The sequence below is a fragment of the Malaclemys terrapin genome, chromosome 9 (assembly GCF_027887155.1).
Source record: "Malaclemys terrapin pileata isolate rMalTer1 chromosome 9, rMalTer1.hap1, whole genome shotgun sequence".
Lineage (NCBI taxonomy): Eukaryota > Metazoa > Chordata > Testudines > Emydidae > Malaclemys > Malaclemys terrapin.
In genome coordinates this window covers 3433230-3454407 of record NC_071513.1, presented here as the reverse complement: position 1 = coordinate 3454407, position 21178 = coordinate 3433230, and the positions used below count along the sequence as shown (strand labels likewise).

General features: G+C 46.4%; 1 protein-coding gene across 7 annotated transcripts in view; it reads left to right on the top strand.

Moving 5' to 3' along the window:
* The first annotated feature begins 2118 nt into the window (after positions 1-2118).
* The window catches only part of MBNL3 (muscleblind like splicing regulator 3), a 121335-nt gene continuing 102275 nt past the window's right edge, over positions 2119-21178 (top strand). For 5 of the 7 annotated variants that reach the window (XR_008446199.1, XR_008446198.1, XM_054039836.1 and 2 more), the window contains exon 1: positions 2337-2540. The gene's annotated coding sequence lies outside the window, so the exon portion shown is untranslated. Of the gene's footprint in view, positions 2157-2336; positions 2541-7292; positions 7360-21178 lie in introns of those variants that run through there. The other 2 variants (XM_054039833.1, XM_054039832.1) reach the window with 2 other exon arrangements.

The following is a 21178-nucleotide window of genomic DNA, read 5'->3' as shown; positions in this document are numbered from 1 at the left end:
TTCTATTAGCAGGGCCATAACGAGGGTGGGGCAAGTGGGGCAGCTGCCCACGGTGCAAACCCATGGAGGTGGAAAAATGAGGCGGAGAAATGAGGCGGAGAAATGCCGAAAAAAACCACAGCAGAGGGTGCAAATATGCTTGGTCATCCTGGGTGCTAAAACGCATAGTTACGGCTAGTTAGAATATTTTAAAATGAAAAACAGTGCTTTATTCCAGTAGTGTCCACTAGGCAAGGGACAGTTTGTGTTTGTCACACACCCCGTTTCCACTCTTTAAGCTTTTGGCTGATTGCATTTGTTGTTAGTCTAAAATAATGCAATGTTGTCTTCCATAGATGCCTAGATTCCAAGGCCAGAAGGGATCATTGAGATCAACCAGTCTGCTCTTGTCTAACACAGGCTATAGAACTTCCCCACAATAATTCCTAGAGCGGATCTTTTCGAAAAACATCCAATCTTCTAAGTTTTAAACATTGTCAGTGATGGAGAATCCACCACAACCCTCGGTAAACTGTTCCAATGGTTAGTCTCTAATTTTGCTTTTTTATAAAATGTTATTTTAAAAAGTTCAGTCCACTCAGTGATCCAGAGGTCAGTATTTGCTGGTCACCTCAGGGGTTGTCTGTTAACAAGACAAAGCTTATAAAAGAATTAATTTGAAAACATGGAATTTAGGGCCTGATTTTCCAAGGGTCTCAATAAGCGTTGGGGCTGCCTAACATCTAACAAGATCAGGCCCTTTTGTGTTCTGGGACCACATTGGGGAATCCTAGATACCCGGACTAGGAAATTAGCTTCTTGTTTCCAGTATGCAGCATATGTATTATGGCTACAAGGGAGGATTAGCTCAGTGGTTTGAGCATTGGCCTGCTAAACCCAGGCTTGTGAGTTCAATCCTTAAGGGGCCCATTTAGGGAACTGGGGTTAAAAAAAACCCAACTATCTGGGGATTTGTCCTGCTTTGAGTAGGGGGTTGGACTAGATGATCTTTTGAGGTCCCTTCCAACCCTGATATTCTATGGTTTATGATTTGCTCTCTTATCTGTTTCATACTGTAGCGGTCTCTTCCTGTTATGTAGAATGCAATTTTTGTAACAAAACAGGAATTGAAACAAACAAGGCAGTGTTCAAACCATGGCATGGCTGCATTTCATTACTTTACAAATATTATTATGGCACAACATGGAGGAGAAACACTGCAGAGGAAAAATGGAATGGTTGCTGTCATGGCCTGGGTGCTGCATGTGCAATTTCGGCAAAATGTCACACTGTCTGTATTATACACCATTCCAATCAAAGGGTGACTACACCATTTGCACCACTGTTTACAGTTGAAATGAACTTTTTTTAACACACGCTAATATTCTTTAGGAAAATACTGCATTGGAAGAGTGGCTTTTGTGAAGTTCTTGAAAAGACACTATAGCATTAAAACAACCCGCTATTGCAATGTTCTGAGACTGACAAAAGCAAGCAATAGCCTCCTTCCTCCTGCCTGCAGGGATCTCAAAGCTGTGGCTAATCTTGCATCGCATGTGCTGTAACCACCTAGTAGGATGACCAGACAGCAACTGTGAAAAATCAGAACAGGGGGTGGGGGGGTAATAGGCGCCCCTATAAAAAAAAGACCCCAAAATCAGGACTGGCCCTATAAAATCGGGACATCTGGTCACCCTAGCTCCTGGGCCGGGGGCTCACATAAGGACCTGCCCCTGTCGCTGCCTTGGCTCCGAATTCCTTAGCCGAGCTAGGCTGGGGGGCGTGTTGTTAAACCCGTCTCTACTGAGTGGCGGTGGCCCAGTCTCTGCAATGGGGGGGCGCTTGTTTCAAACAGGCAAGTCGCTCTCTGTGTGCGGACGTCAGGCGCGGGGTCCCGCGGGCGGAGGCGCTGGAGGGCGGGGGGGGTCCAGCCTGGGTCAGTGGCTCCGAACACCCCCCCCCCCCCCCGCGGCTTCCCCGGGCCGCTCCCCACGCGCGCGGGGGGGGGGGGCGTTAATTGGTTTGTTGACTCGGGCGGGCCGGGCCGGGCCGGGCTGGGCGGCCTAGCGGGGTTGCCATGGCAGCAGCCAGGCCGAGCCGCAGCAGGCCGGCGCGGCGCGTCCCGTCCCATGGGAGGCGAGCCGGCCGGCGCCCCCAGGGACTCGCTGCGCTGCCAGGTAAAGGGACGGCGCGCGGGGGGCTGCTCCGCCGGGCGGGCGGGGAGAGGAGCGGGGCAGGCAGGGCTGAGCGTCCCGCCCCGCCCCGCTCGGGCCGCGCTGGATGGGCGGCGTTGGCTCCGGCGCGACGCGCCCCACCCCAGAGCTGCTCGCACGGCGCGTGGGGCGGGCTGGCGCGGGGCGCTGGCGGCGGCGGCGAGTCGGGGAAGCCCTGCCTGGCTGTAAGATGGCGGCATCCAGCCTGCGCCCCTGCTAGGAGCTCCGCCAGCCCCCGGCCCGGGTCCGCTTCGCGCCGCTTCGGCTTCTGCCCCGGCCCCCTGGCATGCTGCGCCCCCGCGCCGGCCCCTCCGCGCCCGGGTCTTGCCATCGGCGGGGAAGCGCCAGGTAAGGCTGGGCTGGAGCCGGGGGGGTCGCAGCCCGGGCTCGAACCCACCCCGGGGCTGCTGTGCCCGGCGGGGGAGCGGGAGCAGAGCTCGGGGCGAGCTCCGAGCAGGCTGGCTGTGGGGCTGGGGCTGGGGGGAGAGTGCCCTGTGTCAGTGCCCTGGGGTGTGCAATCCCGTGTGTGTGAGTGTGAGACTGGCATTGTTCGCCTCCCAGGATGCCCAGGCGGACAGACCAGCCTTTAAACCCTGGATAAAGTTTTGGTCGGGAGAACACTGCTCTCCTAACCAGGAGACCGTCTCAGTGCTTAATAGTCAGTGCATCGCCTCCCTTGAAAGGCATATTGGACTCGGCTCCCACTCCTTGCCCATTGCTTCTGTCCAGCTAAACGTTTTTGGAAAAAATCCGCCGAGGCCCTTTATTATCTTGTTAAACCTGAAATAAGGCAGTAACAGTATTTTATTTCGCATTTTCTGATTTTTAAAAAAACATGATCCAAGCTGCCTAAAGTACTCGAGTCCCTGTCTTCCCCTGTAAAATCTGGAGGTAGAAAATGGCATTTAGTGCTGTGTTTATGCACCCTTTTATTTCTGTAAAAACAGTGCAAACTGTTTGATGGACTCCTATGTTACTACAGTAATCAGAGAGGGCTAGGGAGAGATTTTTTTGGACTCCAATTAAGACATGCGCATTTGTTCATTCTTGCCACTGCACTGTAGTCTGCCTAGAAACAAAGACCCTAAGCCCGGCTAAGTTGAAGTTGGCTCAGCAGTGTGGTGTTTGCATCGTTTGCTTCTAGGCAGAGTTAATTTAAGGACGCGTCTAGAGCAGTTTGTTTTCTCCAGTCTGCAGGTAGAACCTCCTGCTCTGGAAGGCCAGGTATACGCATTTCAGAAAGCATGCGGCCATGATAGAGATGGCAACTTCTCCCATTTTCACATTTTCGCCCTGCTGGTCTGACAGTTGTCAGTAGGTGTGCCTTCAGCCAGGGTTCCTCCTCTTTGCTGAATCACTGAGGATCTATGGCTTTACGGAGCATACGCTCAAGGAAGAATATCCCCAAATAGATGTTAGAAGAAAATGTAAAAGGCCTGTTAACGTTAAATAAGCCCTGGATGTAGAGTTATTTTACAGGGATGGGAACATTTCTCTTTGCAGCAACATTAGGTGTGATGTAGTTTCACATTTAAAACACTGAATGGCAAAACATGAGCTGCCGTAATGAACATCCTCTGGCGCCGAGGTAGTGAACTTGGCCTGCTCTTGCTCCATGGGCCTGATCCTGCAACTCTTACTCCTAGGAGTAATCCTTTCTCATACAAGTAACCCCACAAAATTCAATGTGGGATCAAGGCCTGTGTGTGCAGAGCATTGAGTAAATGTGCAGCACCATATGCGCGACGGGTAGTAGTAATAATACTGACGTGGGTTTTGTGTTGACTAGCATTCGAATGGCCAAGTGTCATGACTCAGGGATTTGCCGAAAACCAGTCAGTTAAATTGGTTTGATGACATTGTTACAGGAAATTATTTTTGACTTCAAGAAAATACTTTTTGGTGTCTGGTACTGAATTGTTCTTAGTCATTCTTTATGGCTTTCTCCTATCAACATTGGACGGGAATAGCATGATGGATCAGAAACTTTGGGACAAGATTAAATTACAGCACTTGTTGGACATGTAATGTGATCTTGTAATTAGAGTGAGGGACTAGGCTATGCTGTGTTAAAGCTATTAAGTGTCAGACAGAGTTGGAGCAGCCTAAATCAAGTCTGGTTCTGCTGGGATTATACAATGGCAGAGGCGATGCAGTTAAGTTTCCATACAGCAGTTTCCCTGAGGTTGAAGAGACAGGGTTTTCCGCCTTTGAATACTCACTGTTGGTATCCTACCAATTTAAGGTAGTACACGTCTTCCCACTGTGGAATTTGGATGGTTCTTTACATGGCACGGTGCAGTCCTGAGAGCTGCTGGCTTGGTTACAAATGAGGGCTCAAATCCTGCTCACGCAAACTCGGAAAGGGCTTTGAGCCTTATTCTGCAGTTGTCACATGGGGACCTGCTCCTGCAATGCTTGCTCGTTTGAGGAGCATAAAGCCTGCAGGATGCTGTCTCCAAACTTGTCCCCTTGTCCAATGGGATGGGAATTAGTTTGCCAAGAATAATGACAGGTTTCAGAGTTGCAGCCGTGTTAGTCTGTATCCGCAAAAAGAACAGGAGTACTTGTGGCACCTTCGAGACTAACAAATTTATTTGAGCATAAGCTTTCATGGGCTACAGCCCACTTCATCAGATGCATAGAATGGAACATATAGTAAGAAGATATACATATGTCTGCTCCATTTCTTTTTGTCAAGAAAGAAACCTGTGGACAAATGGAGCTTGGTTAGTAGTCTAAGCTTCAGGAATCCTGGAGTTGCAGGCATCCACACTCATAGGTGTCAGACCTTCAGCTCGCTTCCTGTGTGTTGGGTAAAAGTCCATGTGGTCTAGCATGTCGGCTTGTGTTTGCTGTATGATTACATTGCTCTGTTGTAGGAACCATTGCATTATTACATGCAATTTGAAAATGCTTTGCAAAGCTATTATGACACTAACCATTTTACAAGTGTTCATTCCCCTGTGCTCGCGCTCTCTCCCTCCTCCCCCCGTCTCTTTAAATGAAGCCATTTTAAATTTGTGATGGCCCAATAAAGGATTAATAGCTTCAGAGCTACTTAAGCCACAGAGTATTTCTGCCTGTTTTAGTTATTGTAGGGTGCACATCTATTACATCAAATCCCCTCAGAACCTTTTAAGCAGGACCCTAAACAGATCTGAAAGTCAAGGAAGAGGATGCTCGGTATGTATCTGTTCCTCCCCTCTGTGCTTCCTGGAATATTATTACTAGTCAAGGACAGTGAATACAGAGCCACCAGCGGGTCCTTGCTTCCATCCCACCTCTCCATTCCCCTAAGCACTGCTTTAGAAAGCAGTGAGGAGGGGGTTACCATCACCAAATGGCATTGTGAAGTTCCAGTTTCATTATTTGGCTGATCAGTTTTTCTTCGTTTACAAGCCACAGGATGATTTTCTAGGCAGCAGCCTGTCAACTCAGACGGGGATCTGAAAATCAAGCTGTTTCCCCCCCCCTGCTTTTGTCACCAGTAATAATGATTCTGCTGTCAGAATTTGGCTGACAACATGGCCCGTGATGCCCGAGGCAGATTAAGAATCCAGCTCGCTCCCCTCTAGCTCCTCTAGCTCCAGCAGTAGTAAAAATTAGCTTTAGCAGTGGGGCAGACACCTGTGTGACTCTCTCACACGGAGCAGATGCTGTCTTCACATGATCACTTTTCTGACCATAACCACACTCGTAGTCACATGTGGAAACCCACTGGAGTGTTAGGAATCCTGCACTAGCCATTGAAAGGGCAGTGGTGTGCTCGGAGGCAGGATTTGCATACATTTGTATTTACAAAGGTATAGGTATGAATAGAGGCTCTATTACTGCACTCTGAAAACCAAGTCCCGACAGAAAAGAGGAGAGCTCCCGCATCACACCGATCTGATGCCCTCTCCCCAGATCCAACCCTCCAGCCCCCTTAATCACAAAATGTGTTCTAGCAAAGCATTAGAAAATTTGAAAACATGCTCTAAACGTTTGCCTGAACAAGAAAATAAGCCTAGAAGGGGGCGGGTATCCTGGTTATTGGAAAATCTGTTGTCTTTAGTCATGTAGAAGCTCCAGAGTTCAAATCTTTTGATTTGCTCATGTGCTTTCCATAAGTGGAATTTCAGTGAGAAAATTCTATAGTGCTTTGGTAATTATTCCCTCTTCCCTGGCAGGTAAACAAATACCTCTTCATATTTTCTTTCTCTCTTTTTAATAAACGTGCTGTAGACCCCTAGCCAAGTCACACACCAGTCTCTTAGCCTTTGTGCCAACATGGCCCCTGATTCAGGGGTTAGCTTAAGCGCATGCTCAGGTCCCTTGCTTCAGTGGGACTTGAGCACGTGCTCAAAGTGCTTTCCTGAATTAGTATCTCATTTGCATCAGATACATTGCAGCAGTGCAGTGGTTGTTTGTTTAAAAGGTACATGTGCTCCCATTTTTCTGGGTAAACTCCCATAAAGGGTTGTGGTTTTACACTCAGAAGAGATGTTGTATTCCCACATTAGAACTAGTGGCTGCAAATATTTTCTTGCTCCAGCTTGACGTGAAGGACATACCACAGGACTGATTCTTCCTCTCTCACCTTGAGTAATACCCTGTGATTAGCACCATCGATTTAAATTGGACGTCTCACTGAGTAAGGTTCCACTCAGCCTGGGTAAGGGCAGCAGAATCTGGCCGTGTGCTTTTCAAAGAGCACATACAGTGATATGCAACGGAAAAACTGTAGTCTTTAGGGGATGGTATTTTATGTCTAAGGGCTTCTGAACGCATAAAATCAGGGAGAATGCGCCTGTGTAATCCGATCTGTTCTTGAAAGCCTTGCAGAGGGCTGCATGCTGCAGACATAAGCTGTGTCAATAAGAACTCTATTCACTCTCTGAAAACAGCCTCGTGATCCAGGTTTGATTGGCAGCCTTCCTAAGGGAGGGCCTTTTTTGAGCAAGGGCTTGGATTTTGGCGGCACTTCTGACTGACTCGACTGCCTTTTCCGCCTCCCATTTATTGTTCTTTCCTCGGTGCGATAAACTTGGATTTCAGATCTGGAGACTTCTTGGGGGAGCGGTGGGAATTTCATGCGAGGATAACATGAGTGCAAAGAAGGTTTCCTTTCTCAGCCAAAGCAGCTTGTAGGAAAGAGAAGGTGACAGATTTAGAAGAATATGAGGTAGGAGTTGAAATTGCCATGTGTGAGAGAGAACATTCATGTGTGCTACTCAGGGTGCTTTAATTACTGTATAAAGCACATGCCCTTATGAAAGTCAGATATTTTATTGTGCAGAATATATATTCATACGCCCTCATGCACATTCTGGATGGCTTTATACAAGCTAGTGAGACACCCAGAAAAGGATTAGGAGTGTGAAGTGAGATTCTGCTCGCACCATAAATTTGGTGTAACTCAGTTGGCATTACAAAACCAGAATCTGGCTCATTAATTTGTTTTTTAAACTTCAGAAAACCTGGTTCTATTTTGTTAAACGTTTTACTACCTGGTGTTTAACCTTTTAAAATCTTGTAGGTTATAGATGCTTGAGCTAATAAAATAGTAGTGTAAGCCTGTGCAAAAGCAGGATTTTAGTTGCAATGGTGAATTAAAAGGCTTTAGTTTGGTGTGTGCGGTCTGCGTAAATTGCAGCTTTTGTTGAAATGTGTGCCCCAGTGCGAACATTTGTTTTAGTGAGCATATGAAGCCAATATGTTTGGCATTCAATAAGGGCCTTTTGCAAAAGGGACACTCGCAATGTTGCCAACACTCCTGACTTTTGTTGCAAGTCTTGTGATCTGTTCGGTGTTTTTCTGAAAGCCCCAGGTCCTGGAGTCAAATGATTGAGTGAGAAACTCAGCTTTTGTTTAAAAAAAAAAAAAAAAAAGTTTCTAGCCCTTGGGGTTGCAGAGAAAAGCTTGAAAATGTGACCAGTGTACCTTAAAACTCAGAACCAAACGGCAAAGAAAAGGACCCAAAGTTATTTAAAAAAACAAAAAACAAACACCATGATTTTTTTAAGCCAACTTCATGACTAGTTGAGGCCTAACTCATGATTTTAAATGCTTGGGGTTGGCAGGGCTGGTACTGTTACGAAGAGGCCAGCTCTGGTCTCAGATATGTCCATACTGAGTCAATGGGTTGGATCCTCAGCTGCTGTAAATCAGTGTAGCTGCATGGAAGCTAGTCACGTTCTCTCCGTTTGCACCAGCTGAGAATCTGGCCCCGTGAGATTTGCACCATTCTTTCCTAAGAACTTAGCCTCACCGTTTGTTTGCCTGTTTCTCGCCAGTGATTTTTATTTATTAAACATCCAAACCCTGCTCTTCTGGACATCAGTATCAAATTCCTATCCGCGTCAGTGGGAGCAGGATTGGGCCCTAAGAAAACAGCGTGCAGAACAGTCGGGGCAGTCATGAACTGTGACAAGCAATGACAGGAAATGCTGGTTACTCTGCTCTGGCTCATAACTCGGTGAGGCCACAGCTGGGTAATTTGTTTTTACTTCCTGTTCCCAATCTGTTTGGGTCAAAAGCAGCAGTGTTTTTCCATATAAAGATGTTTGGCTTTATTCTGCAAGGCAGCAATAAATCTGACACCAAGTACAACATGTTTCTTACATTTCAGAGTCTCTGTAATGCAGCCGCTGACTTTAATTTGGACGGTGAAGCCTTTATTTGTGCTTTTAGAGGGCTAGGGTTGCACTAGCATTTTTAAACAGCAGAAAGCTGAATATTTTCATTTAAAAGCCGTTTAAATCACACTAGAGCCAGGCTGGGCTTTAGCCACGGCATGGAAAAGGGACTCGGGAGGTCGGTCTCCTTTCCATTCCTGGCTTTGCTTTGGACTCCCTGAGAGATGGGGCGCGAGCCCCATGGGGATAATACTTGCTTGGTTCATGGGACTTAATTCATTATATAATAATGGACCAAATTGTGCGGTCTCACCAAGCAAAGCTCCTGTTGGCCCATGGCTATTTTTCTGATCAGTTGATGGATTGGTCATTAAAGTAGTTAATAAAGCTTGGAATGCTGAGAGAGAAAATTTCCAAGATTTGTTGACAGGGAAACCTCCCCAGGCAGATGGAGAACATCACGCGATAGCTCTTTTTAAATTGTCTCTCTCTAAAAATGTTAGACCAAAAATTGTACAGTACCCTAACTCCCTTTGAGATCTTCTTGGGATATGCACGCTAACCAGATAGAGAACTCTTTTGACTCAGGACCTGACTTTTCTGAGGAGGCACCATCAAGAATGATAGGCCCAAAATTTAAACTGACTTGAATAGTTTTTCATGTCACACTGATCATGAAACACAAACCTTCCAAAGAGATGGTTGTGCCTTTGTTAAAATCCCAACTTCTCACCTGGGTGACCTACCTACAGGAAGCCCAAGGGCTCTGGGGGTTCTGGTCAGAATTGTCAAATTTTAAATTTAAACAAAGAAAAAAATGCAGACATTTAAAATTTCAGCTGCAAAATATTCTCATAAAATATTTCATCTATATATATATATAAAAATATATATATTTTTAACCTTGTGTGTTCCTAAATTCTGGGTTCTTCCCGTCCCCGACACAACCACAAACCAAACTGAGCTTGCCAGTTAGTGCCACTCCACTGTTCCAGATATTAATTGTCGGATTAGTTGAGGTCCAGATCTTTAGTCACACAACATCCCCATCCCACCTAGAAGCCCACTTACAGGTCCTGGCAGGCAGGGAGGCATTGGTTGGCTTTCCTCCACTTGTCCGATACAGTCCAAAGTCTGTGCTACCAGATCCGGTTGCTATGTGCACCTACCTGGGCCAGCTCTGCCTCTGCTGGTCTGGTTGGGTCTTGTGAAGTTAGCTCCACACCATTGCTATTCCAGCCTCCTCTACTCCCGCAGAATGTCTGTCCACAGGGTTCAGAATCTCCTGGTGGGGAGGAGAGGGCCCTTGGATAGAGAGCCCACTCTTAGCAGTAGAGCGCCCCCTTAAGACTGGGCACAAAACAGCTTTCCCATCCCATGAGAATTTTTGAGATATTGAATTTTTTTCCCCATCCTGAACTGGGATGAAAAGTTGAAACATCTAAAACTTGCATGAATGAAAATCTGAAAAAAAAAATTGAACTTCTGGTTTGTTTTTGATGTGTGTGTGGTTTTTTTTTTTTTTTTTAAATCCTTATAAACTAACTTAAATTTCAAACCAAAAAGTATTTGGACCTGAAAAATGAAACACTTTCCTTTTACTTTTTCCCCCTAGATATTTTCCAAAATGAGAAATTAATCAGAATAGACCCTTTCCCATAAACAGTTTTGTTTTTGACAAATTGGCATTTGTGATGAAAAAACATTCATTGAAAAATTCCTGCTGTGCCCTGCACCTGGTCTCTCAGACAGACCCCTCAACCCTGCCCATGTTCAGTTTGAGTCTTATGCCCAAGTGAGAGTCTGCTCCCTGTACAGTCAGGGTGACCCAGGGCATAGCGAGTACAATTCCTGGGCCCTTTTGTGAATACACTCACAATCACTATTATCATTTATACAATCAGAACACAGACAAATTCCAACTAAAGCAACCTAACCCAGCATGTTGAGCTGTGTGTATGCAACATTCTAACTCATGTAAATGAGGCTGGCCAAAGCAGGCTTTCCCCCTTTTCTCCTAGAGGGAGGAGAGGGACTTTCACTTGGGTGGGGAGCTGCAGTGATGCAAGATTTTTCCAAGCATGCTGGTTCTGCACCTGCCAGTCTTAGGAGGGAGAGAGGAGTCCCGGTATGCTCACCAAGATCCTCCCCATTGCAGAGCAAAGAATTGACTACAAAGCTGCCACGCATCATTTAAAATTTGCCCTTTGGAGTCCACGTGCCCCTGCCTGATAATCTAGGTGTGATAGCTGCAAACCCCTACTGACACAAGTAGGCCTGTCTCATGAGACTAGTCCCATTGATGTCATGTGAGTAGGGATTTGCAGGACTGGGGTTCTGCAGGAGGCGGTATCAGTGCCACAGATACTATGTGCAGTACTTTGGGCTCAAATGTGATGGTTAGAATGAGGATTCTGTTAAGTGGTAGCACATCAGTTTTTTGGCATATGGACGGTGGAAAGATATGACTGTAAAAGGACCCTGAAATCTATTTAGAAGCACAGGCCGGTCTTTGGTAGGTCTAATAATTGACTTATTTGCTTGCTGTACAGTGCCGTGTAGTCAGATTTCAACTTAAAAGCAGCCAGTGTTTGCTGCTAAGGAGACATTGGGATTTGTAAACTCAGCCCAGCAACGGGATTTGTAATTGACTGTATCCTGACTTCCTACGTCAGATGGAAACAGGGCTCAATGCCATTGTAAAATACAGAAACCACTGGAATTGGAAACAGCCTCTAACTGAGGGCTCAGTTCATGGCCTGTCACCTGCTGAAGACCAGGTGACAAATACCCCAAAACGAGGGGACATGCAAATTATTAATACAGGAAACCTAAGTTGCTGGGGTGGTCCTCCGCTGTGTGTAAGTGCCTGTGGATGACCACAGTTTCTCTTTGTTTAAGATGTAAATTATTTCCAACAGTAAGAGTGAGGGGGAACCATATATGCGCGGAAGGGGGTGACTAGGGCTAGAATGCATGTCTCTGGAAAAGAGACAGTTGAGAAGGTGGATCAATCTCGATTGCTCCTCTGATGTGCTGGATGCTCTCAGTTTCCATTGACTTCAGCAACATTTAAGGGTGCTCAGGGGCTGATGGAATGCTCTGCGCAGGACAGGGTCAAGCTGTTATTGACAATGGTTCCATTCCGTGCAAGCTGGTGGTGGTGGTGTGGTTTTTTTTTTTTTTAATTAGAAATCATAAAACAATGCCACTAGTGTAGTAACTTATTGATTAATAAGCACAATGCTTAATGTAGCTGGAAGCTGGAGCTGCAAGAAGGTCAAATACCTTTTTATCAGCAATTAATGTACATTTGAAATAGATGCAGTGGACAGCTTAGTAGCTGTGGAACTGATCCTGCATTATTGCAGTCAGTCTGATCTGAACTGGCTCCACCATGGCCTGTTCACAAATAATCGTCCACACAGCCCTGTACTATAGGTTTCCAAATGTATGTGTTTGCCTGTCCTTGCTTTGTCGATCCCTCAGTGTGTGGCATACGAGCAGACAGCTCTGGCCACATGGAACCTCTTTGATTTCTTTAGGGCTCTGCACTGGGGCAGCAGTCCACTCAGAGACATAGGATCGAGATCTGAACTTGGTATGCCGTGCTTTGAAGGTTTGTGTGCAGTGCAGTCACAAATTATAACAACTGTCCCGGCTCCGGTTCTTTGTAGATGGAAACGAGTATGGGAAGGTTTAGTGGGAATATTTGTGATTTTTTTTTTTTTTTTTTCAACTGCAATCACTTATGGTTGGTTATCTGTTTTCTTGATGTCCTTCATTTCAGCACTCTGGGCTGCTCAGTCTGCAGTAGAATGCTGGCTGGTGGGGTTACAGCTTCGATTTGGGACCTTCCTATGATGAAACGTTAAAACTAATTTTTCTTTTAAAAAGAAAATCTGCATTTCTGGACATGACTTTCCTGCTGTCACTCCACTCCATGTTCACTGCAATTCACTGATGTCAACTTTCACATGAGTAATTCCCAGGGGGGGTAATGTGGCGTTAACTAGATTCTTGACTTTCATCACTAGTGACCTGGATTTACAATCTGCTTTCAGTCACAAGTGAAATGAGTTTGTGGTCTCAGTCCAGCTGCTATTTGACGCTTGTGTATGTTACAGAATGACCACGCTTATCAAGTGATATATATAAAACCTGGGACTGGCTTTCACTTTGTGGCAGGGGATTTCAGTTTATCCTGCAGTGAGTAAAGAGATGTTGGTGGCACTGCCACCTTTCCAGCTTGATGGATACACATTTTTATGAGAACTTGTTTTTACAGTCATGTGGCAAATGCTCCTGAAGTAAAAGAGAGGACCTGGATTGAAATTCAAGTGGAAACAGTTTAAATTAAAAAATTCCAGAGCACCAAGAACAAAAGTTCCCCTGCAGTGTTTCTGATAAACAGGGTGTCATTGTGGTAGTGTCTGAGACTTAGATAATGAAACTGACGATAAATAAAAGAGAAACTCGAATGGAATGCCGACACTTAATATTCTAAATAGTAAAAGTACATTAAATGTTAATAAGTGTTTCTAGTAGTTCCATACCGTTGATTAGGATATCTGTTTTTAAAGTATAAACTCTTTAACTAGATATTTTCCCTTTTTAATGTGGAACTGTATTAATGAGAGTCGATGTTGTTCCCATTCCCTGACCTCTGTCTTTTAGATTGTGAGCTCCCCAAAGCACACACTGTCCTTATATTTTTAGAAAGCATCTGGCAAGTAAGTGGTGCTACCATAAATAAATAATAGATTAATGTATCCTTAGTTTGCTTAGTAAGGGATCGGTCCTTTCCAAGCAAACCAGTCGTTGAAGTGGTGGGTCAGGCCCTCAGTTTGACATCAGGACATATTAGTCTTTTAATCCCATTTAAAATTGTGACTTTTCTTGGATTTTTCCAAATGGAATCTCAGGTGAGTGATTTCAGAGAGCAAGTCTATTGAATCCAGTGAGCAAAGGGCTGGGACAGGGATTACTGGCATCTAATGTGTTCGCTGACACAGAGCAGATTTCTTGCAGAAATACCAGCTGGGAAATAAGGCTCAAACAGCCCTGGTGCAGTAATGATAGGAGGGTTGCTGGTGATTTGCTGGGAAACAGGCCAGGACTGACCTTGGGATTCTTGCTTCTTGAGAGAGTAGGGATGAGGATTTTCACAAGTATGTGCAGCTTTAATGTGTGGAGCGGATGGACATGTTTGGGGGCAACAGCGGACACCTTCAGCTGGGAGCATTGTCACTATAATGCAGCTTATTTTCTGCAGTAAAGAACCCATAGTTCTTGACAGTAATTGTTTGCGTTGTCGTTTATTTCGATGTATGCAGAAGACCCAGGCACCCATAAAGCGAGCTGAAAACGAAAGGGAGAATTAAAACCTGAAATCTGCTTGATCATGACCTGAATCTGCTAATCACAGCCTTGCAGAAGTGAGGGGGTGTAGGGCTGCATGTTAGGCAGGGTTAGGCAGAGGGCAGGCTGTGATCATTTGCTTGGGACATCTTCTTTATGGAAGAAAACAAACATTCCACCCCCCCCCCACCCCAGTGTTAGAGCGTATAAATCCAGACAGCCAAAGAAACTTGATTATAAATAACGGCTTCACCTTTAATAGTCACTGAGCCCCATGGTGTGTGGCATTGCTGCACGTGTGGCGTATAATAAAGGACACTACATTAACCCCTGGTTTTGATAACCCTTATAAGGGAAACATGGCTGCCGGTGGCTCTAATTCACAAAAACGTGTAAGCACATGCCTAAATCCCACTGAAGTCAAGGGATTTTTGGTACATGCTTAAGTGCTTTCCTAAATCAGGGTCTTAATTTGAATGTATCTTTGTGGGTTTAGATTAAAGCTTTTTATTGAATTTCAGGTGTGATTTGGATAGCTTTTATTCTTTAACTGGAGGAATTAACTTTCCTGGTGTTCTTTAGAGCCTATTTAATTTGACTTTGACACTGTGTCTGTTTCCATATTAAATTGTATCTTAATAGGATCCCTGACTAATGTCATGCCAATGGTACTCTTACATCTTAAACTTTGTGTCTTTATTAATTCCACATTGTACCAGAGAAGATGTGCCGTGCTATATAACTATTTTCCTGATTAAAAATGGTACCAGAAATACTTTTAACACCCCATTTGGATCAGCTCCTCAGCTGGTCTGAATAGATGGGGCCCTGTTGACTTGGTGGAACTCTGTTGATTTATACCAGTTGAGGATCTGGCCTTTATCTTGTCTGTTAACCTTCCAAAATATCAAGCACAAGCCTCCCTAAAGGATTGATTGACTGAACACACGGAGGGCCTGAACCAAAGCTCAGTGAAGACTCCTATTAAGTTCAATGGGCGTTGGATCCGGCCTCCTCCCTCACACCCACTTTTTTTTTTTTTTTTTTTTAAGGTTATGCATATTTTAAGAAAGCTGATCTGGAAAATGTAACTGTACAACAGATACTTTAAAAGTTCATCACATGGGGGCCCTATATACAGTTTATCTAGTTATGCAATTTTTAGACACTGTTTCCTCTCCCTCCCTCCCCATATCCACATACATCACTACTGAAAAACTGGTCTGAGAAATGCCTGGCTTATTATTGTGTATTAAGTTTTGCAGCTATCCTGTCTTCTCAGAACTAGAGCCAATGACATCTCACTGTTTCGATAGATATCTCATTTGTTCATTGATAATTCCACTGCTTTATTATTTATATTATCAGAGTGCCTAGGAATCCCAGTCATGGGCCAATTCCCATTCTACTAGGCCTTGTTCAAACACAGAACAGAAAGAAGGCCCCTGTCCCAAGGAGTTTACAATCTAAGTATAAGACACAAGACAACAGATGGATACAGACAGCCAGTGGTCTACAAGGAAACAATGAACAATATTGGTCAGTGTGCTGGGCAATGGTTTATCATCCTGGTGGCCCAACTGCTGTTAAAGCATTACAGCAAAAGCAAGTTTTAAGGAGGGATTTGTAGGATAATGAAGTAGCATTGCAGATGTTTTTCAGGGAGCTCTTCATGCCTGTTGGGGCAGTGAAGGTGCTTGTTTGAAAATGTAACAAGAGTGTGATGAAGACGAGTGCTGACATCATGGGTCCTGAATGAGGTTTGATAGGTGGACCGGGATAGCCTGTGGAGGGCCTTGGGAGTGAAGACAAGCAGTGTGTGTTTGATGTGATAGAGAAGAGGGAGCCAGGAGAGAGATGCAAAGAAAGGAAAGACGCGGTGAAAGTGACGAGTAAGGAGAGGAATCTTCGCAGCAACATTCTGAATGAATATTGCACTGGGCAAGGCCAGAGGAAAGGATGTTGTAATCCAGATGCATGATGATGACGCTTCATAAGGAGTTACCACAGTATTTAGGTCAGGTACTTCACTGACATCCTGGCTCCTTGTTGCAGAATGAATAACCTCTTGCTGAAGTTAGATGGATGAACTTGAGACCTGTTTTCAGCATGGTGCCAGGGCTGTGGATGGGAAACTCCCAGGGTGGTTCACCATTACCTGTGCTTTGTGGCAGGAATTTACCTCACAGGCTCCCAAGCGAAAATTCTCGTTTGCTTTTTCTCTCTCTAGATGCAACAGAGAATATATATATATATATATATATATATATATATATATATATATATATATATATATAAAAGAGGGGGAGGTTCTAAGAGAGTCCTTAGTCAACCAACAGCGGTGTTTGCACAGTATGATCAAAAGAGAGCCTGGGAACTCTGGCAGCTGGAGGAGAGAGTGAGCTTAGACAAGCCTGCGCTGGAATCCCTGTGTGTTCTCTATGCCCTTAAGCGCATGAGGATTAAGCTCGCCGTAAAAGAACAGGGTCAGGTCTAGACCAAGAAGTAGACTGTGGAATCCAGCCAAAAGTGTAAGTAAGATTTTTCTGTAACAGCATCCTAGATGTGACAGTTCTGATGACTTAGCTGAAATGAGGCTGACATCTGTAAGTCAGGCATGATTGGAAAGGAAAACAGGTGGATAGCTGCATAAGGTAAAGAGGAGTTAAAGGGAACTGCCAGGGGGGTGCACGTAGCCCTGGCTTTCGCAGTTTGGCACCGGAAATCTCTGCCTTCACTTGTGAATTAGGGGCGCTCACAACCATCATCACTGTTTCCCCCACATCCTTCATTGGGCCTCCCAAGCGCCTGTAGCCTCTACTGGCTTTTCTGTTGTTCCCCCATGGAGCTCTCAGTGCGTCTCTCCTGCTACAAAGACTGTTCCCCATGCTCCTGAAGTACCTGGCTTTTTGGACAAAAGTCTTTGAGTTCAGTCTTGGCCTTCAGCCTCTAAAGGGGACATTTCCAAATAAAGCTCAGGCTTTCTGTAAAGCCCGGCTAGTCATGAAGACACAAAAGCCATCAGTTCTGTTAAAGGCTTTGCACTGGGCACAAGCTAGCAGCCTGTCCCGCTAAGTATTAAATGCCTCCGATCACGTCCGAAAACATTCCTCTGTTCGCTTTGCCCCTTTGCTGCCTGGCTTGTGCCATGTTGGCTGCTGATCCCTGTTAAAGAATGTGTTTCATCAGTACTAGAAGAATAAAAAAGTAAACCATGACACTCTTGGGGGAGCATCACCTACTGCTTGTAGTTAAAGCTTCAGGCCAGAAAGCAAAGATATGAAGACAACATTACTGCAACACCCTTTTTCTTACCCAGAGCCTTCCAGCCGATTTCAAAAGGGCTTTACTAAGGAGGTCAGATTCGTTATTCCCATTCTATACATGGGGAAACTGAGGCACAGAGATTAAATGACTTGCCCAAATTGTCATACCTTTTAAAGAAGTGTTCTGCCACCCCAGATGCCCATTGTATTGATCGGAACCATACTTGCCCGCCATTGTAAAGTGCTTTCAGATGTGTGACTGGAAACGCTATGTAAATGTGATTATTGTATTTTATTTCTATACATTTTAGGCAATCAAACTGATTGATTGAAAATTGTCCATAAAAGCATTTTTTTAAACAGAAAACATTTTATTGATTCAATGAGAATTTTTGCAAAAAATGTCAGTTTTCTTCCAAATTTGGCAGGATTTGTCCAAAAAAAAAAAAAAAAAAAAAACCAGAAAAATGAAAAATGTCTGTGAAAACAAAAACATTCAGCAAAATCTGAGGGGGGGGGGTGCGGGGGAAGAATCCTTGCCAGGTTGGCTCTATTGGGCAAACTTCAGCCCTGGCATAAGTGGGAAAAATTACACTTTACTTCATTGGTCTGAATTCATCTCTGTTGTTTCTCCAGTTCAGTAATTGGAGTTACACCAGGACTGGATGTGGCCCATTGCATCTATTCAGTATGAAAATCTAATTTTAAATCCTGCCAGAGACGGCTTCTGTTTATGTAAGATATATAATCTGCACAACCCTGTGTCATCAAGTATACGCCGCTAAGTCCTAAGTGGAGAATTTGTCTGATTAAAGGCATTGACGGGATGAGATCTGTTTGATTGAGAGAGCTGTGCTACAGTGTTCTCTAAGTTCAAGCATTCTCTCCAGTTCAATAACTCCAGTGGTTGCAATGGCTGTTCACACCAAGCCATTCATAATTTTTATACTTGAGAAATAACAATAGCATAAATGCTAACAGCACTGCCTAGAGTTCTGGGCCTCTCCATCAAGAGACTGATGATCTTGTGGAACAAATGATCACCGGTCTCATTTTAGCCCCTAAATTCATTTTCAGATGTGACACGAGCCAGCGTTTACATTTAGGACCCCAAAAGTAAAATGTAGCTAATTACCCCCACTCTACCATATAGCCGGTTTCATCTTAACAAAGACGGTACGTCCAGTGAGACAGGTCTTGCTGGTAAATGATGCTAACCTTCTTCAGAGCCTCCGAGAGAGCCCCAAATCCATAGGTGATTGGATACTGTATCAGCAGCATCTCTTCAGCTGTATGCCTAACCTCCCTATAGGGCCCAATATGGCCTGGGCTACATGCAACTAAAATAATCCGTTTTTATTTTCCGCTTCAATGCTGATTTGTATTACGGTACAGTTTATGGGTTCCAGTTGAGATCAGGGCCCCGTTGGGCTAGGGGTTGCACGTACACATAGTAAAAGAGTTTACAGTCCAAGTAGGCTGTAGTTATGTCTGCACTGGAGCTGGGGTTGTAATTTCTGCCTTGGGTAGACATACTCACGCGAGCTCTGACCAAGCCAGCCTGCTGAAAATTGCCATGTAGCCCACAGCAGAGCAAGCAGCAAGTGCGTGCCATAGATTTCAGTCCAGGTAATGCTCAGGTTAGCTAACCCCTCCTGCTTGCTGCTCATGCCGTCCCAGCTGCACTTCCGTTATGAGCGAGCTATCGCGGGTATGTCTCTTGAGCTGAAAATTACTCCTCCTAGCGCCAGAGTAGACCTACACGAAGGGTGGGCAGAATTTACTATTCTCCCCGTGTTACGGATGGGGAGCAGAGGTACAGATCAACTCTGTGATTTACCCGCGGTCACACAGGGAGTTTGAGTTGGAGTGAGGAATTGAGCCCAGATCTGTGAAGTGTCAGTCTCGTGCCTTAACTGCAAGACCAGCCTTCCTCCTCGTTGGAGCGTTTGTTCAAACCAGAGCCTGAGTCTGCCAGCCAGTGTGCTTTTATGGCTGCTGCACGGATAGCTCATGGGGTAGGGTTACCATACGTCCGGATTTTCCCGGACATGTCCGGCTTTTGGGGGCTCAAATCCCCGTCCGGGGGGAAATCCCCAAAAGCCGGGCATGTCCGGGAAAATCAGGAGGGCTCCGGTGGTGCTCGGCCGGTGCCGGCGCCCGTGCAGGGCCGGGGGCATGGTGCCGGGCCGGGAACCAGTGGGGCAGTGCCGGGCCAGGGTCACAGTGCCCGGCCGGGCGCAGGGCCGGGGTCCGGGGAGCCAGTCAGCCGGGGAGCCGAGCCCGCCAGCCGGGGAGCCGAGCCCGCGGGGCGGTGAGCCGGGCGGGGAGCCGGGGAGCCGAGCCCGCGGGGCGGGGAGGCGGGGAGCTGGGGAGCCGAGCCCGCGGGGCGCCGGGAGCCGGGCAGGGAGCCGAGCCCGCGGGGCGGGGAGCTGGGGAACCGGGCGGGGAGCTGGGGAGCCGAGCCTGTGGGGCGGGGAGCCGGGGAGCCGAGCCCGCGGGGAGCCGGGGAGCCGGGGGGTGCGCCGGGCCGCCGGGGGCCGGCAGTGCTGGGCGGGCCGGGGGTGGTCGGCCGGGGCCGGCACCCCAGGGCCCGAGCCGACCCAGGCTGGAAACGCCGGGGGGCCAGCCTGGGCCGCCCCTCCTCCCCCCACACCGCCCCTTACCTGCTACAGGCTTCCCGCGAATCAAATATTCGCGGGAAGCAGGGGAGGGGGCGGAGACTTTGGGGAGGGGCCGGGGTTGGGGCGGGGGTGTGGGCGGGGCTGGGGGCGGGGCCGGGGGCTGTGGAGTGTCCTCCATTTGGAGGCACAAAATATGGTAACCCTATCATGGGGTGTTGAACACAAGTGACCCCACAAGAAGGAAGAAGATTAAAATATGTCTCCATTGCACCTTTCTCCTCTCTTTCTACACTGGAGCTATGTTACATCCTTCCCTTCCCAGCTCTCCAGCCATTAATGGTCTTTGTCAAAACGTTTACATCGGCAAAGGCCCAGGGTTTTGCTCCATTCTAGGCAATGGAGGAATGAGATAGTTAGGGGCCTGCTCTGTGAGGTGCTGAATAACTTCAACTGCCGAAGAGATCAGAGGGAGTGGAGAAAACGCAGCACTTTACAGGATTGTGCCCAGAGCGTGGGGCAGTCTCTGAAGCAGAGAATTTTTGGTGTTTAGAAGGCGACTGGATGTCCTGTCTGATTTCACACTGCCAGTTCCTTTCTTTTGACTGACTCACAGCAGGGGGAGAGAGCCAGGGTTGGCTTTCCAACGTGATGATGGTTATTAGAAGAAAAGGGTGGAGGTGGAGGCATAGAGGCAGTGATTTGCTGAACTGCGCAGGCTGTGGTGAGTTTGGACTCTAGGGTGAGTTCCCAGCTCCACTGTTGACTCACTTGTATGAGACACTTCACCTCTCTTTCAGCTTCCCCAGTTGTGAAGTGAGTATGGTAACTTGAACTCACCTGGAAGCAGTTACATGAAGTTTTTGGTTCCTTACTGTTTGTGAAGTGCTGTGAGAGTCTCGGGTGGAGGACTCTATGCAAGCACAAAATACTAATTTTCTGGCCCTTGTCAGCTGCTGGATTACACTGGGGGTAGATTATATTGCCCAAGCAGCATCACTGTCCCTGGGTGCAGGAATGCAGCCATTATACCCTTAACCAGGCTATGACTGCAGGCCTACACCCAAAAAGAACAGCTGATTTCAGACCCCTGCCTCCATTTGTCTGTCCAATTTTGC